Genomic DNA, 14,971 nt, shown 5'->3' on the forward strand with positions numbered 1-14,971 from the left:
GCATAATATTTGTATCATCGGCGATGCTTGCTCCACTTGGTGACTATTTATGGCTGCTGTTCGACTTGATGGTCTTTCTGCAAATCCGATCTGATTACCTTCAAATTTCTCCTAGGGATATGCCCTTATTTCTCCATAACTATTTAAATAACAAAAGACGCTAACAAAATCACCATAATGGTGATAACAATAACTCAAAATTATATCTAAGAACAAAATCTCAATATATGGGCAACAACAAATCCTTATAATTAGGCGTAATAACTCAGATCTGTACCCAGAACTAAGGACTATTTGCAAAAATAAACAAAACAAAAAAAAAAAAAGGTGACCACAGGTGGCCGTCCCCGAAAGAAGAAAAAATAGTTTTTAAATTTTAGGTTTGGGAGAGAAAGAGAGAGCGGGTAGGTTATCAAACAGTATTTTGATCAATATACTTAATTTTAACTTGAATTGTATTATATTAAATATTCATAAATTATGTGATGAGTTTTATAGCGTATACTTGCAATTTTAAACTCACACTCAACGTAAACTCGTCATGAATACTTGCTTTAATATGTCATATCCATCTCAAACGTATTCAAACATGTTTTAAATGGATTTTTACAATTTGAATGCCTAGGAAGACTCGCATAATTTTCATTCCTCGTCGGGCTAAATCATTAAAAATCTAAAGTTTATGAGTAGTTTTAATTATATCCTAAATTCAATTTTTTTTTTCTCCTAATATCATGAACTTCAATTTTAATTACAATAACATTCTGATTTCAAATTATAAAATATTATTTTTATTGGACCTATGCTCTTTCTCTCATGATTAGGTTAACCAAAAACTCATCATTTAATAACACCCTAACTAATATAGGTTGCGGATTTAAATTTATAAAAAACCAAGTAAAATAATAAATTTTACTTAGTTATAATTATAAAATATTAGTTTAGATTTTTATTTTGCCATTTTTAAGCATGTGATTTTAGTGAGGGCGTATTAAAATTATACTTTAGTTAGATATCTTATAAAATAAATGTTATTCATTATGGCGTAATTTTATTTTTAAAGAATCATTACTTGTTTTATTATATGAATAAATAAAAAATATTTTATTTTAAGATGAATATATTAATTTTTTAATATTATAAGTACTTATTTATTTATAAATATTGGTGAGATTAATGTGACCATGAGAAAGAATATGGATTTCATAAAAATTATATTTTATTTATTAAATTGAGTACAGTTTGAAATTAGGATTCTATTATAACTAAAATTGAAGTTTAAGATACTAATTTCCGTTTGTTTCGGTAAAATAACTTGTAGGAAAATAACTTGCTGAAAAATATTTTTCATGAAAAATATTTTCTTGAATAATATTTTTTAAATGACTTATTTTCCATTGCTTAGTTATAATGTTGAAAATTAGTTAAAAATATTAAAGTTTATCTCATAAGACCATAAAAATATTAATTTAGAAAATTTAAAATTTTAAAATTTTTTGTTAAATATGAGAAGAATGCAAGAAAAAAATGTAAATTAAGAAAGCTACCGGTGGTCGGTAATGGTGATCGGCGATAGTGATTACGACGATTAATAAATTAAAAAAAATGGATTTATAAGGTTTGTTAATAACTGAAAAATATTTTACTTTCTTAAAAATAAAAAGTCTCTTGAAAAATTACTTAATTTTCTTTTGATCCGGAAAATATTTTCGTTTATTTATTTTTTTAAATATTCTAAATAATAGAAAATTATAAAAAATATATTCCTGTAAATTATTTGACCGAATCAAACGGAGAGAAAAAGAATATTGAATTTACGGTAGAATTAAACTAGTCGCAAACTTTTGACGTTTGTCTTAACGATTTAGTCTCCTAATCAAAACCTTCACTTATTTTCAACTCTATCAATTGCAATGTCGTGTCAGTAGTAATAACTACGTGGCAAAACCTGTGACCACGTGTCACCAACCTCTCCTACGTACCTTGCAAAGAACACCAACCCTTTACATGCACGAATGGACAGGCCAACGGTGCTATGGTGATGTCTCCACCTATGCACTAGATTAATAAAATTTAATATTTTTTTAAATGAGAATATTTCTGGGCATATATTTAAAAAAAAATAATAAAATTAACATATTTTTACAAAATTATGCATTCGATTTACTTGGTGTATGAGTTGGTCATACACCGGGTAGTCTACGTTAAGTTTCTTTCCTATAAAAAGGAATGCAAAGCAAAAGTTCGCTCGTTGTTATAGACAAACAAATAGTTGGCTTTTTCTGAGAAAAAACGATGTCGCTTGGGCCATGGTTAGGCGGTTGGGGTTGGGGGCGCGGGGGGGACTGGTCCTCCACTGATATGTGGGACCCGTGGAGCGGTGGCTGGGGGCAGATCGACGGTGGTTTTCATTAAATTTAAACTGAGCGAGTGCGAGCTAGATCTAGTTTAAACGTTATTCAACATAAAACGTTAGATTTTTAATTTAAAAGATAACGCTTGACCCCAGTTTTGTAATTTAAAAAAAAAAAAAATTTATAGCTCGTTGACATTATTAGCTCGATGAGAAGGTGTTCATTAAATTTATGAAATAAATCCTTGTAAAGGTTTCCTAAGGTTCAAATTGAATCTGAATAGCTCATATTTGATACGTGTTTTTAAAATTTTTTAAAGTTGCCTTTTTAAATAATCCAGTGGAAAAAAAATCAATGAAATTAATAAGCCAACTTAATTTTTAATAACATAAAATGTTATAGGTTGTGCAATGAAACAAAAAGAAGCAAATGTTATAGGTTGTGCAATAGGGGTTTGTGCACTACTTTCACCTGCATGCGAACTAGCAAGAACCGTACTGTCTAAGTTACATGGGCTGTTTAATGAGCGCAGGGGCAAGGAAAGAGGAGGTGAAAGTGCAGGTGGAAGAAGGCAACATAGTGCAAATAACTGGGGAGAAAGTGAAGGAAGAGGAAGAGAAGAATGACAGATGGTATCGCGTGGAGCGTAGGCGAGGCGGCTTCATTTAGGCGATTTAAACTGCCGGAAAATGCCGACACAGATGAGATCAAGTGTAGCCTTGAGAATGGAGTGTTAAGTGTGTTGGTGCCTAAAAAACATGCCGAACAAAGCCAGAGGAATGTTAGATATATTGATTTGGCCTGAGATCGATTTATTATGTCGTTTGTTTGTTGTATATTTAAATGTCTGTTCGTGTGTGTGTGTGTGTGTGTTTGTAAAATAGGTGATGGCTCGTGGAACTGACGATATGAGAAGCAAGTTGATTTTACGTAGTGGATGTATAGAGATTTCAAGTTATATTTCTGTAACATATGATGCCGAAGGGATATTTCGCTGCCATATATTTTGGTTGTTCCTTGAATTTTACGTGCATAAAATTATTCATATTAGTTAATTTCATTAATTTTTATTTTTTAAATGTCCCCATATCAGTTTGGCATATTTAATTGTTTACTGGCTGTAGTCCGTATAAATTTTCTTTTATTTTTTTTATTTTTTATAATGACAATAATGTGTTAATACGATTTTTGAGTTCCACAAACGTGCATTTTGTGGGTTATAGCGGGTGCATAGTGAAAATTTTGAGATTTTAGTATTTCATTTTATTTTTTTAGTTAATATATATATTTCTCTCATTAAATTGAATATATTTCCCTCTAACCGAGTTCGGGCCATTAAAATATGCTTCTTTCACGTTTACTTATTTTGAACAAATTAATAAGGCTTCTTTAACCAAATTAAACATATATTTGAAATCATGGCTAGCCATATGAAATTTACTCATTCGACAGATTTATAAATTTATTTATTTATTATTATTATTATTATTATTATTATTATTATTATTATTATGCAATATATAAACATAGGAATAAGAAAATATAATAGATTTTTTATGGTATCCTTGTGAAATTTAAAGTATTCAATAAAATAACTTTAGTCATGGTCAACTAAAATTGATATTTTAAATTTTTCTTTGATTTGGTTGGATATTTTTTATTAAAACTCATTTGGCCTTTCAAGATTTGTATATGAATATGTGAGGAGAATTGAGAAAAAATTAGAACTATATATTTATATTTTAGATTTGAAGGAACCGTGTATATGAATATGTTCATTTTTTTAATACATTAAGCAAGTGATATTGTTATTATAGTCAAAGTGATCACTACTAGCATTCTGGCTCGTGTTATTTTTTTGGCTCGTGTTATTTTTAAATAATTGAAGTAACTTTTTCATTTTTTTTCCTTTACCTAGTAGTAAAATAGTTTTTTTTTTTTTCCATTATAAATAAATATAGATATTGATTTAGGATTAGGGACAAGGAAATTGGGGATTGAGTAATGACTTGATTTACTTTTTGGACATCTATAAGGTTTCAAGGATCTACATATATAAATTAAGGCTGAAATTATGTTTAGGAGTTAGGTTGAACTTGATTTAATTGTACCCTAAATCCAACTCTCTTCTCTTAGTACCCTGAACTTCAACTTTAGTTACAATAACACCATAATATCAACTTGTATCCAATTTAATGAATAGAATATTATTTTCATTGAACCTATACTCTCTTTTATGGTCATATTAACTAAAAATTTATCGTTTAATAGCACCCTAACTAATATTGGTTATGAATTTAAATTCATAAAAAGCCAAATAAAATAATAAATTTTTAGTTACTTTTTTTTTTGTTTTTTTTTTTTATTTTTGAAAAGAAAATTTTTTAGTTACTTACAAGTATATAATATTAGTTTAGGTTTTGTTTTGCCATTTTTTAAGCTTGGAGTTTTGTTTATACTTGAGTTATATCTCTTATAAAAATAAGTTGTATTTATTACGGAGTCATTTTATTTTTAAGATAAATAGATTATTTTGTATTTTAATATTTATATAAAATAAATATAAATATTTATTTTTTTATAAGCAGTGGTGGTAGAAAAGAAGTTTGATTTTGAGAAAAACTGTTAAATTGGGTCCCATGAAATAATATTTTATTTATTAAATTGGGTACAATTTGAAACTAGGGTGCTATATATTGTAGGCATGGTCGGTTTATTGAACCACCGATTCAAGATTTTTAAAATATTGAACCTGAACTGGCCCTTGAACTGTCGGTTCTGGTCCGGTTTCGGCTCTGGCGCCGGTTCCGATGAACCGACAGTTCCGATCACGGTTTTCGAATTTAAAAAAAATATTGGTAAATTTATTTTAAATAATTTTTACAATGCTCGTACTTATATAAGCAATAAAATTAATTAATTATAAAATAATCAAATAAATTGTGTAACACCCCTTCCCGGTCCACCCGTAAATCCGAATAAACCGAGTCGAGATGCTACAAACTGGTTGACTGTATGGCCTGACATGCTGAAATCATAATGTATACTGAATATAATATCATGCTGATGTTGTTTATATTAATAATTTACTTAATATTTACAAGACATGATACTGGTTTACAAAATGGAATGGGCCCAACTGTGTGCCCTGTACATGCCATGAAAAGGCTAGATAAAAGATACACATTAAAATGAGTAGCTACCCTGAAGACTGAGTCTTCTACAGATGAACTGCAGCAGTTGTAAGCTGACTCTCTATGGTCCAAACTCAAAACCTGCGAGTTAAACAGGTAACTCGCTGAGCAAATAAAGCTCAGTGGATATCTCAACATATAAGAAACAATAAGCACATACATAGATAGAAATAAGCATGTAAATGCATATGGATAATTAAACATATAAGCACATATAGCATGATCCTTTCATTATACCTTGATTATCTTTCGTACTGTTTGTAATACTGTATGATTCATGAAATGTATGTCAAGATATCTGTATGGCTCCATAAGGTTATAGTGAAACCGAAGTGATAACTTCATAAATCATAATGTTTAGTTGATTTCATATCATTTGCATGCTTGAATGTTGTTTTGATACATGTTCTCATGTTGTATTTTGGTGTTACAATGATTGGAGGCATATAAGTGAAGCAAAGGAATACAATTGCATTGAAAATGAAGTCCAAAAGTGCATGAAAACACAAGTCGCGAGCGCGTAGAATGCAAAATGAGAGACAGTGAGTTATCGGGCACAAGTCGCGAGCGCGCACTTGAAAGTCGCGAGCGCATAGTGTGCAAAATGAGAGACAGTGAGTTCCCAGGCCAAATTCGCGAGCACGCGATGAAGGTCGCGAGCGCTTACAGGCCAAGGGTCAAGTCGCGAGCGCGTACTTGAAAGTCGCGAGCGCGAGAAGTGCCAAATGAGAGTCAGAGAGTTTCAGGCGAAAGTCGCGAGCGCGCAGTGCAAATTCGCGAGCGCGAGGTGTGCAACGCGAACTTGTCATGCAATTCGCGCGCGCGCATCGCGTTTTCCAGCCTGCACTGTCTGTACTCTTTTAGTCATATCTCTCAATATACAACTCCGATTTGGATGATTCAAAAACCCATATAAAGCTACACATAGAGGAACAAATAACTCTTCTATGACACTTCCTAATTCCATCATTAAATGGGGTCAAAATCAAGATGAAGTTACTGGTAAAATTTCCAGCAAACTCTGTTTCAACACAAACTCAATATTCAGTTCATTTATTCACTTCCTCCCCTGTTTTCTCACCATTACCAGTCCTCCCACTCAACATGAAGCAATATATTGTCTCACCAGCAACACACCACACAAATTCTCATGCAAAGAAAATGGAAAATGACAAGAGATATCAAACCTTTACTCCAAAAAGCTTGAGCTCTTCTTTAGGTTCTCTTTTCTACAATCTTTGAACTCCCTTCTCCTATAAATAAGAATTCTTATAACTTATCTACAATATAGCTCAATTAGAGGTTGAATAACATAAAGCTTCAAGAAATTCTACTTACTTGGAGAAATTAAAGGTTGCCTTAAGCTTAACTACTAGGAAAATGGATGGAGAAAGAAAGGGAAATGAAGGAGATGAAGAAGATGAAGATAAAGAAGACGTTGAAGATGGAGATGAAGAAAATGAAGAAAGCAAATTGAAATGGAAGTCTCGTCTACCAACTGTCTCTTTAATTGTATGGTACAAATACCAAAGAAGACCTACAGTTTCTACATGTTACATTCTAATACCTCAACTTTATTTTCTCTTTATACCTTGATCTTTTTCTCTCACTCAAGTAAGTCCACTTATAAACCCCTTTCTACCCCAACCGGGTTTGGTTCAACTCGACTCAACTCGACTACTCGACTCTATGCACAGACTCGACTCAGTAGGATGTCACAAATTGTCATTTTATTTTGTCTAAATGTTATTAATTAAATAAATTATTTGAAAAATTTCAAAAATGCTTCAAACAATGTAATTTTTAACTAAGTAAAATATTTAAAGGAAAAAAATGTGAAACTCCCGTTTGTATTAAACAATATAATTATATACTAAATTTTATAAAATAGGCTAAGTGATTATAAGTTTAAAATAAAAATAAAAAATTTTCAGTTCGAACCGGAACTGGACGGGAATTGCCTATCCCGGATTGATTCAGGTTTAAAATTTAATATTCACATAAACCTTAACTAGCCCTTGAACCATTGGTTCCAGTTCAAAACTTTGAACCGACGGTTCCGGTCGTCTACAATAGGATTCGATTCTGATTTGGTTTTAGTTTAAACTAAACCAGTGGCCATGCTTATGCTATTGTAACTAAAATTGAAATTCAGGACACTGGGAGAAAAAAAGTTAGATTTAGGGTACAATAAACTACCCGCAAAGTTAAAAGTGTGTTTAATGATTGAGCCACTTTATTTTTATATCACTAAAATTAAGCACATAGAATTAGCATTACAAGTAGTTTTTATGGCAAAATGTAATGTAAATAAGTATTATATTTATTTTAATCTAAATAAAAATTTATGCTTTAATATTATATAAATAAAAAAAATTAAACGAGTCTAAAGAATGCATATAGTAAACGTGCAACGCATGTCATGAAAAGACTAATTATTATTAAGTTTATATATGCGCAAGTCACGAATTAATAAAAAAAATTCTTATAAAGTTGGTAAAAAAAAAAAAAGTAATCATTCTATAATTTAAAATTAATTAATTATTTAAAGAAGTATTCAACCGAATAATATAAAATTAATATTATAATTTTATAAATATAAAAATATATTCTAATGTAAAAGTATACCATAGTAAATTGAAATTATTGAAAATCATAAATAAAAGTATTATATAAATAATATACACACTAAAAAAGATATGGTTATTTTAATTTCCACCCATATTAAGAAAAATTAATTAAGATACTTTTAACAATAACTTTTACATATACTTTTTCTAATATATCCACCATTATATTCTTATTCTTATTTTAAGACTCTATTTATCAATAACTTTTAAGCTAATTTTTATTATTTTTGACAAAACTTAAAACTCTATTTATATTAATTATGTCGTTTGTTTATAATTGCTTTTAGAGGTTGAAGGTAAGGAGTGAGCAATTCTAAGTTTCTAACCGAGAGTTGAATTGAATTGATTCATTGTGATCGATTCAGATAGTTATTTAGAAATTAGGTTACTGATTGGTTTGGGTGTATAAAACCGTTTGGTTTTCAATTTCGGTTCGGTTACCATATATAACTAGAGATGAACAAACGGTTGGTTTGAACCAAATCAAATCGAACCAAGGACAAAAATACAAACATAATTTTTTTTTTTACAAGAGATCGAACTCAAATCGAAATTGGCATATGAACTGAATTTCACCAAACCAATCGATTCTATTTATTTTGATTGATTTTTGCTATATCAATTCGGTTTTAAGTCAAATTGAAGAATTTCTACGAAATCAACTCGAATTGAATAGTAAATTCAGTTCAAATAAATTGACATACCTAGCCTCCTTTGAATAGCTGACTGAACCAAAATGGGTCGGTTCGGTTCTCATTCACTTCAGTTGGTGCTTTTGCTCACTCCTATATATAACTAATCAAATTTATTTTAAGTTAAAATAGCTAATTTAGTTCGTAACAACTGAATTCAAATCGAACCAAATCGATTTAATTCGGTTTGGATTGATTATTGTACAATTTAGTTTCAGATTTGGATACCATAAAAATATAGTTGGAGAAATCGAAATCGAACTAATTTGATTTGGTTCGACTTGATTAATCAAATGCTCACATTTAGTTGAGGAAGTTATCACATCCACATTTTCATAACATATCATTAGCATGCATTAAATTATTTTTAGAGTCTAATTATATATTAATATGATTTAATTATGATTTTAGATGAATTATAGTGATACTGGCAAATTACAGTGCCATATGAGCAGCTTTACAACTTTTAGTGCCATATCTTCCAAACCCAAGTTGTGTATTGTCCAGTTTGCAAACCCCTTAGGATTAGTCAGTTTTCTTTTTTGATGGAGGTAAGGAGGCTATAACTCAGTAGTAGAGTGTCACCTTGACGAGGTAGAAGTCATCAGTTCGAGCCTGATTCTCCCTAAACCCAATACGAAGTTGGAGTTTCTAACTAAGATAAATGCGCTAACTATGGATATGATGCCGGAAATATTGGTAATTTACAGTGTCGTGAGATTGTGTTTTGAAAACACAATATATTATTAGTATGTTAATTAATTATTATATCATGCGTGTGTGTATATGCAATTCTAGCCTTTAAATTAAAAAAAAAAAAAAAAATTTGCAAACATTGTACAATAAGGACAAAATAAGTTAAAGACAAACTACTTTTCCATGCTAATATAAGACAAACTTTCTCATTGCCTAACCACAAAGTATTACCCGAAGGTTTTTAATCAAGAATCTCTACACTAACCATCTGACAATAACCTATAAATATTATTTTAAAAAGATGCTTTTATACAACAAATAAGCCTGCTACTCAACGTGTAAAAGACCTTGTCCTAAAAGCATCTACACTACAATATCCTAAGGTACAACCCTCTAAAGCGTTCATTAACTCAAAGTACCACCACTCTAAAGCATGTGCACTAAACAACCAAAGGTGGCACATGCTCTCCTCTCATGCAACATCTTTTCTCTCTTTCCTCCTACCTTTCACCATTTGCTCTCTTCATTCACCATTAATGGCCAAAGCTTCTAAGGCCTAAAACACCAGTCAAATCTCATCTTCTCCTCATCAAAATAGAATATGTTATTCCCTCCTTCGAGACCTACAAACTAGTATAATTTGTTTTAAGAAATTTCCGGGCTTCAAAGGTAAAAATCATTCTTTTATGTTACTATTCATTTTTTTCTCTATTTCTTCTCTATTTATTTTTAAACTAAGGCTATATCCATACATCTTATTTCACATATATTATGTTCATGTAAGATGTTAAGAAAAGTTTTCTGTATCTTTGATTTAGGAGGTAAATCTTCTAAATCAAAAGAAGGAGGTGTTGGACAGTTAATGTTAGTGTTTTACTAGGTTTTTAGGCTCGCGCGATGCTGCGAGTGTTTTTTTTTTTTAGCAATATTATAAATAATTTTATACATTTGTATTAAGTTTAAAACAATTTATATGATATATGTTTACGTTAAACTTATGATATTTTTAGAAAAGCATTTATGTATTCATGTCACATTAAATTATAAAGTAACTAATTATACAAATAGGTAAAAATAAATCATATTTATCTTCATAAGCTTCTCTTTCTCCTCCTCTTTGCATTTGCTAAAAATGCAAAGCTCATTCCTCACATTATTCTATGAATAATATGATGAAGGGTGTCTTTCGCCTTCTCTTTGCATTTGCTAAAAATACAAAGTTCATTCCTCACATTATTATATGAATAATATGATGAAGCAATTATACAAATAAGAAACCAAATAGAGAGTAAATACAGTTCTTAAAAAGGAGGCTTAGAATAAAAAATATTAATAAATGATTAAATCATGACTGCAATTAAGGATGTGAGCAAATGAGATAAAAATCTCATCATACTATAATTTCCAAGAATTGCCCGCCAAGACAAATAATTTGTGATAGAATATCATCGTAGCCTCTTTAAAGTAATGTTCTGTATATATTTTGGATGAAACATTGATTTCACTAACAATTAGACAAGAAAAAATAATTATACTAAAATTTGATAGTTGCCTGAGAGTAAAGCCTCATTCTTGAAAAAATAAAATAATACCATTAAAATAAAATACAAAAATTCATAGTTTGTTAAGTTGGAGAGCCACTCATTTCCCTGTATGCATCGTATCATTGTAATAGGAAAAAATGATTGAATGAAAACGAAGTAATGAACAACAAAAAAATAGAACAAAATCGCAGTTGAAAATAATAAATGCTAAACAAAGTATATCTAAACTTTAAAATCTGATATATTATAATCAAAATTCAGCTTTAAAATGTGATTAAATCCAGTAAAATTCATGCAAAATAAATAATAGTGTAACACTCACTGCCCAATCCCGAGAGACCCGATGACGGATGCCACATTCGGTGCCAGAAACACCGTCCTAACTGACATATAGATCACATAATCAATCATATTATGAATTAGAAGTCACTTAGTATTCACAAATTTATCAAATGATATTTTGTTATTAAAATGTATATTTATTTTATGAAAAACAATTTGGGAATATCCTATAGAAAAACTGCAAAAGTTTTCCTTAAAAACTTGGCTCACTAAAAATGTGAATAACAAAACACGCCCAAATCCAAACTCCAAACTCTCACAACTCCAAATAAATACACAACAACACTTCTATAACCTCTTAACTATATAAATCCTCAGTAGCATTTTGATTATTATCAATTGAATACATTCATTATATATATATCAAGTCCTAGTGAACTAATCATGCCAACTATCTTCAAAAAAAAAAAAATTTATATCCAATTATAAAATATGTCTCATACTTATCTCCAAATATATACACTAAAATAATTTGTAATAACATGCTTAAGTTATAATTCAAATAACATAATCTTCAAAAAAAATGTAATAATTATACATGCCAAATTCTTAATTACATAAAACTAAATCTACTACTACCAAATTAGTCTCTTCTGCTCTTATGCTACTCTTCTGTTCTTCAAGCAGCAAAACATAGTCTAGAACATGTGCGTGATAAAATCAATGCACTAAGTATAAAATTCAGTGGTGCTCATAACAACGTGTTGAGTATAAAACTCAGTGCTGCTCATAAATCACAAACATGCCAATGTTGTGATGACAACATATTCAAATTATAAATTTTCATAAAAAGATTTACAAATCATAAAATCATTGAATTTTTAATATACATTAACATTTATAGCATAAGAAATATCAAATAAAACTTACAATAGATAACATAAATAATTTAGTTCTTTTACACCATAAGTCCTTTACTTAAATATTTATTCACCAATAAATATGCTATTATTTTAAAATTATGCACCAAAACATCATGCTTTGGAAATTCATTTGATAACATAAATAATTCATTCTAAACTAAAATTTACTAAAATAATGCAATCTCATTAATTTAATTTTCTTAAAAATATTTTCCAAGGGGCTCAAATATACTTGGGAGAAAAAGAAGCAGATAAGATTTCATAGCTTATTCATAGGGGCTGCAAGAGCCTAACATAACATATAGAGCGCGTCCACCCTAACATAAGACACCCACGTGCCTAGCATATGATCATAGCTTCTTATCATAATGGCATCAAATGCCGAGCATGCTCATCTTACAAAATAAATCAAACCATGCAACAAATTCACACCAAGTATATTAGAGCCCAAAATCCTGATTTATTTCTTAATTCATAACATTTCTCATAAAATTCATTTTCTTTAATCTTCTTAAAATCACAATGAAAACTTAATTTAAACTTAAGTAATTCGTAAAAATTTCATACTTAGGCACAATTTCTTATCATAGGAAAAATTTCTCTTAGCTCATCTTTTTTTTTTTTTTTTTTTTTTTACTTTTCTTAAAGTCATAATAAGATTCATCATGAATAAAACTTTACCAATTAAATCATATTTTCCTTATGAAATTTGATAGCCTTGCAAAGCGGGCAAATCTTTGTATGTTATTTTCATATAAATTGCATGAATACATGATGTTTTTATATATTTTATGTTCGTTTGTGTTGTTTTTGTTTCAAAGTAATTTTCAGGAACACAATTGGAGCAAAGATTTGTTTTATACAAGGAAGGCCAAAACAAGTTGAAAAAAATGGAAGAAATCCTTGAACCAGCCCTCGCGCCGCGAAGCAAGTCGCAACAAAGAAAATGACCAAGTCGCGAGCGCTTGTGAACCCCTCCCCCAAATATCATGGCATATGAGTGCATGTGACTAAGGGTAAAAATGCACGTGAATGTATGAGTCGCCACCTTGTTTAATTATTTTAGGGTAAACTAGGAAAAAACCCTAAGTGACTCCAATTTTAATTAACCTAATTATTAGATTAATTATCCCAATGTTAAGGCATGGTCTACGAACCCGAGGTGGATCCCGAGACTATGTCATGCTGATGAACTAACCGATGGATGAAATGCTTTGCAGGGTAAATGATGCAATTGGACCAAATGAAATGTTTAAGTGATTTCGACTTGCTGCCCGGGGTTAAATCCCGAACGTGCCTACGTACTTCCGTTTGAATGGAAGATCAAAGTCAACGTAGTTCGATAGGCCTTCTTTGAAGGGCTTTGAATGGGTATGCTTAATGCATGAGTGTGTGTGTATGCTTCGTGCATGTTTGCGTATGCTTTGTGCATGATTTTGTGTATGCTTTGTGCATTTTGTGTGTATGCTTTGTGCATTTTGTGTGTATGCTTTATGCATGATTTTGTGTATGCTTTGTGCATGATTTTGTGTATGCTTTGTGCATTTTGTTTAGGCATTTCGCCAAAGATTGATTGATTTTTAGGCATGTTGCCAAAATGTTGGTTTTAAGGCATTTGTGCCAAAAATGGTTGTCGGGCGATTTGTCGCCAAAGTCGTTGATTTTAAGGCTCTTAGCCAAAATGGTTGATTTAGGCAATCTGTTTGCCAAAATGATGTGATTGGGCGATTGTCGCCAAAGTCGTTGATTTTAAGGCTCTTAGCCAAAATGGTTGATTTAGGCAATCTGTTTGCCGAAAGTGTTGATTAGGCGATTGTCGCCAAAATGATTGATTTTAAGGCCTTTGGCCAAAACGTGTTGATTTACGCGATTTGTCGCTAAAATGGTTGATTTTAGGCCTTTGGCCGAAAATTGGTTCATTTTAAGGCATTTTGCCAAAAATGTCGATTTTATGGCTTTGAGCCGAAAATGTGTTGTTTTAGGCAATTAGTTTGCCAAAATGTGCGATTTAGGCTTTAATGCCACAATTATCGATTAATCGGGCGTTCAAGCTTAATCACAATTTATTGTTGAAACGTGATTGATTAAGGCTTTTAGTCACAATTATTGATTAATTGGACTTAAGCCAGATTTGTTCGAAATAAGGCAATTAAACCGTAGTTATTAATTAACTAGGCTCTTTTAGCCAATATTGTCGGATTTAAACTTTAATACCACAGTTATTGATTAACCGGACATTTAAGCTTAATCAAATTAATTAAGGCAGTTTATTTACCAAAAAAAAAAAATGACGTGGATGCATTTATGCAATTGTAGAATTATTAAGAGTAGAAGAGAAATATGCATGAAGTGCTAAAATTAAATAGGCAGAGTTTTGTTTACATACCTGATTTAATCGACGACCGCTTCTTAATTCCAGATTAAGCTCCTCGCTTAGGAAATATTAATTAATTTTAATGTCCAAATATCACAATAAAAATGCAATAAAAATTAAATTAAATGCAAAAAGCGGTAAAGAAAACGCAAGGAGCGTGAGAGGGAGAAGGATTCGTCCGTCAACACAGACAGAGGTGGCAAAAAATGAAGAGGTAAGTGGCTATTTATAGGCCAAAAACGGGCCTAGGGCGGCAGCTGCCGCCGGCGCCGGCGGCAGGTG

At 30.6% G+C, this 14,971-nt stretch overlaps 1 pseudogene; it reads left to right on the top strand.

The window, feature by feature from the left end:
* The first annotated feature begins 2,295 nt into the window (after positions 1 to 2,295).
* LOC149493659 (17.6 kDa class I heat shock protein 3-like) lies at positions 2,296 to 3,329 on the top strand (annotated as a pseudogene).
* The last annotated feature ends 11,642 nt before the right edge of the window (positions 3,330 to 14,971 follow it).

Source organism: Jatropha curcas, chromosome 9 (assembly GCF_041381405.1).
Source record: "Jatropha curcas cultivar XTBG-Jc1 chromosome 9, XTBG_Jcur_1.0, whole genome shotgun sequence".
Classification (NCBI taxonomy): domain Eukaryota; kingdom Viridiplantae; phylum Streptophyta; class Magnoliopsida; order Malpighiales; family Euphorbiaceae; genus Jatropha; species Jatropha curcas.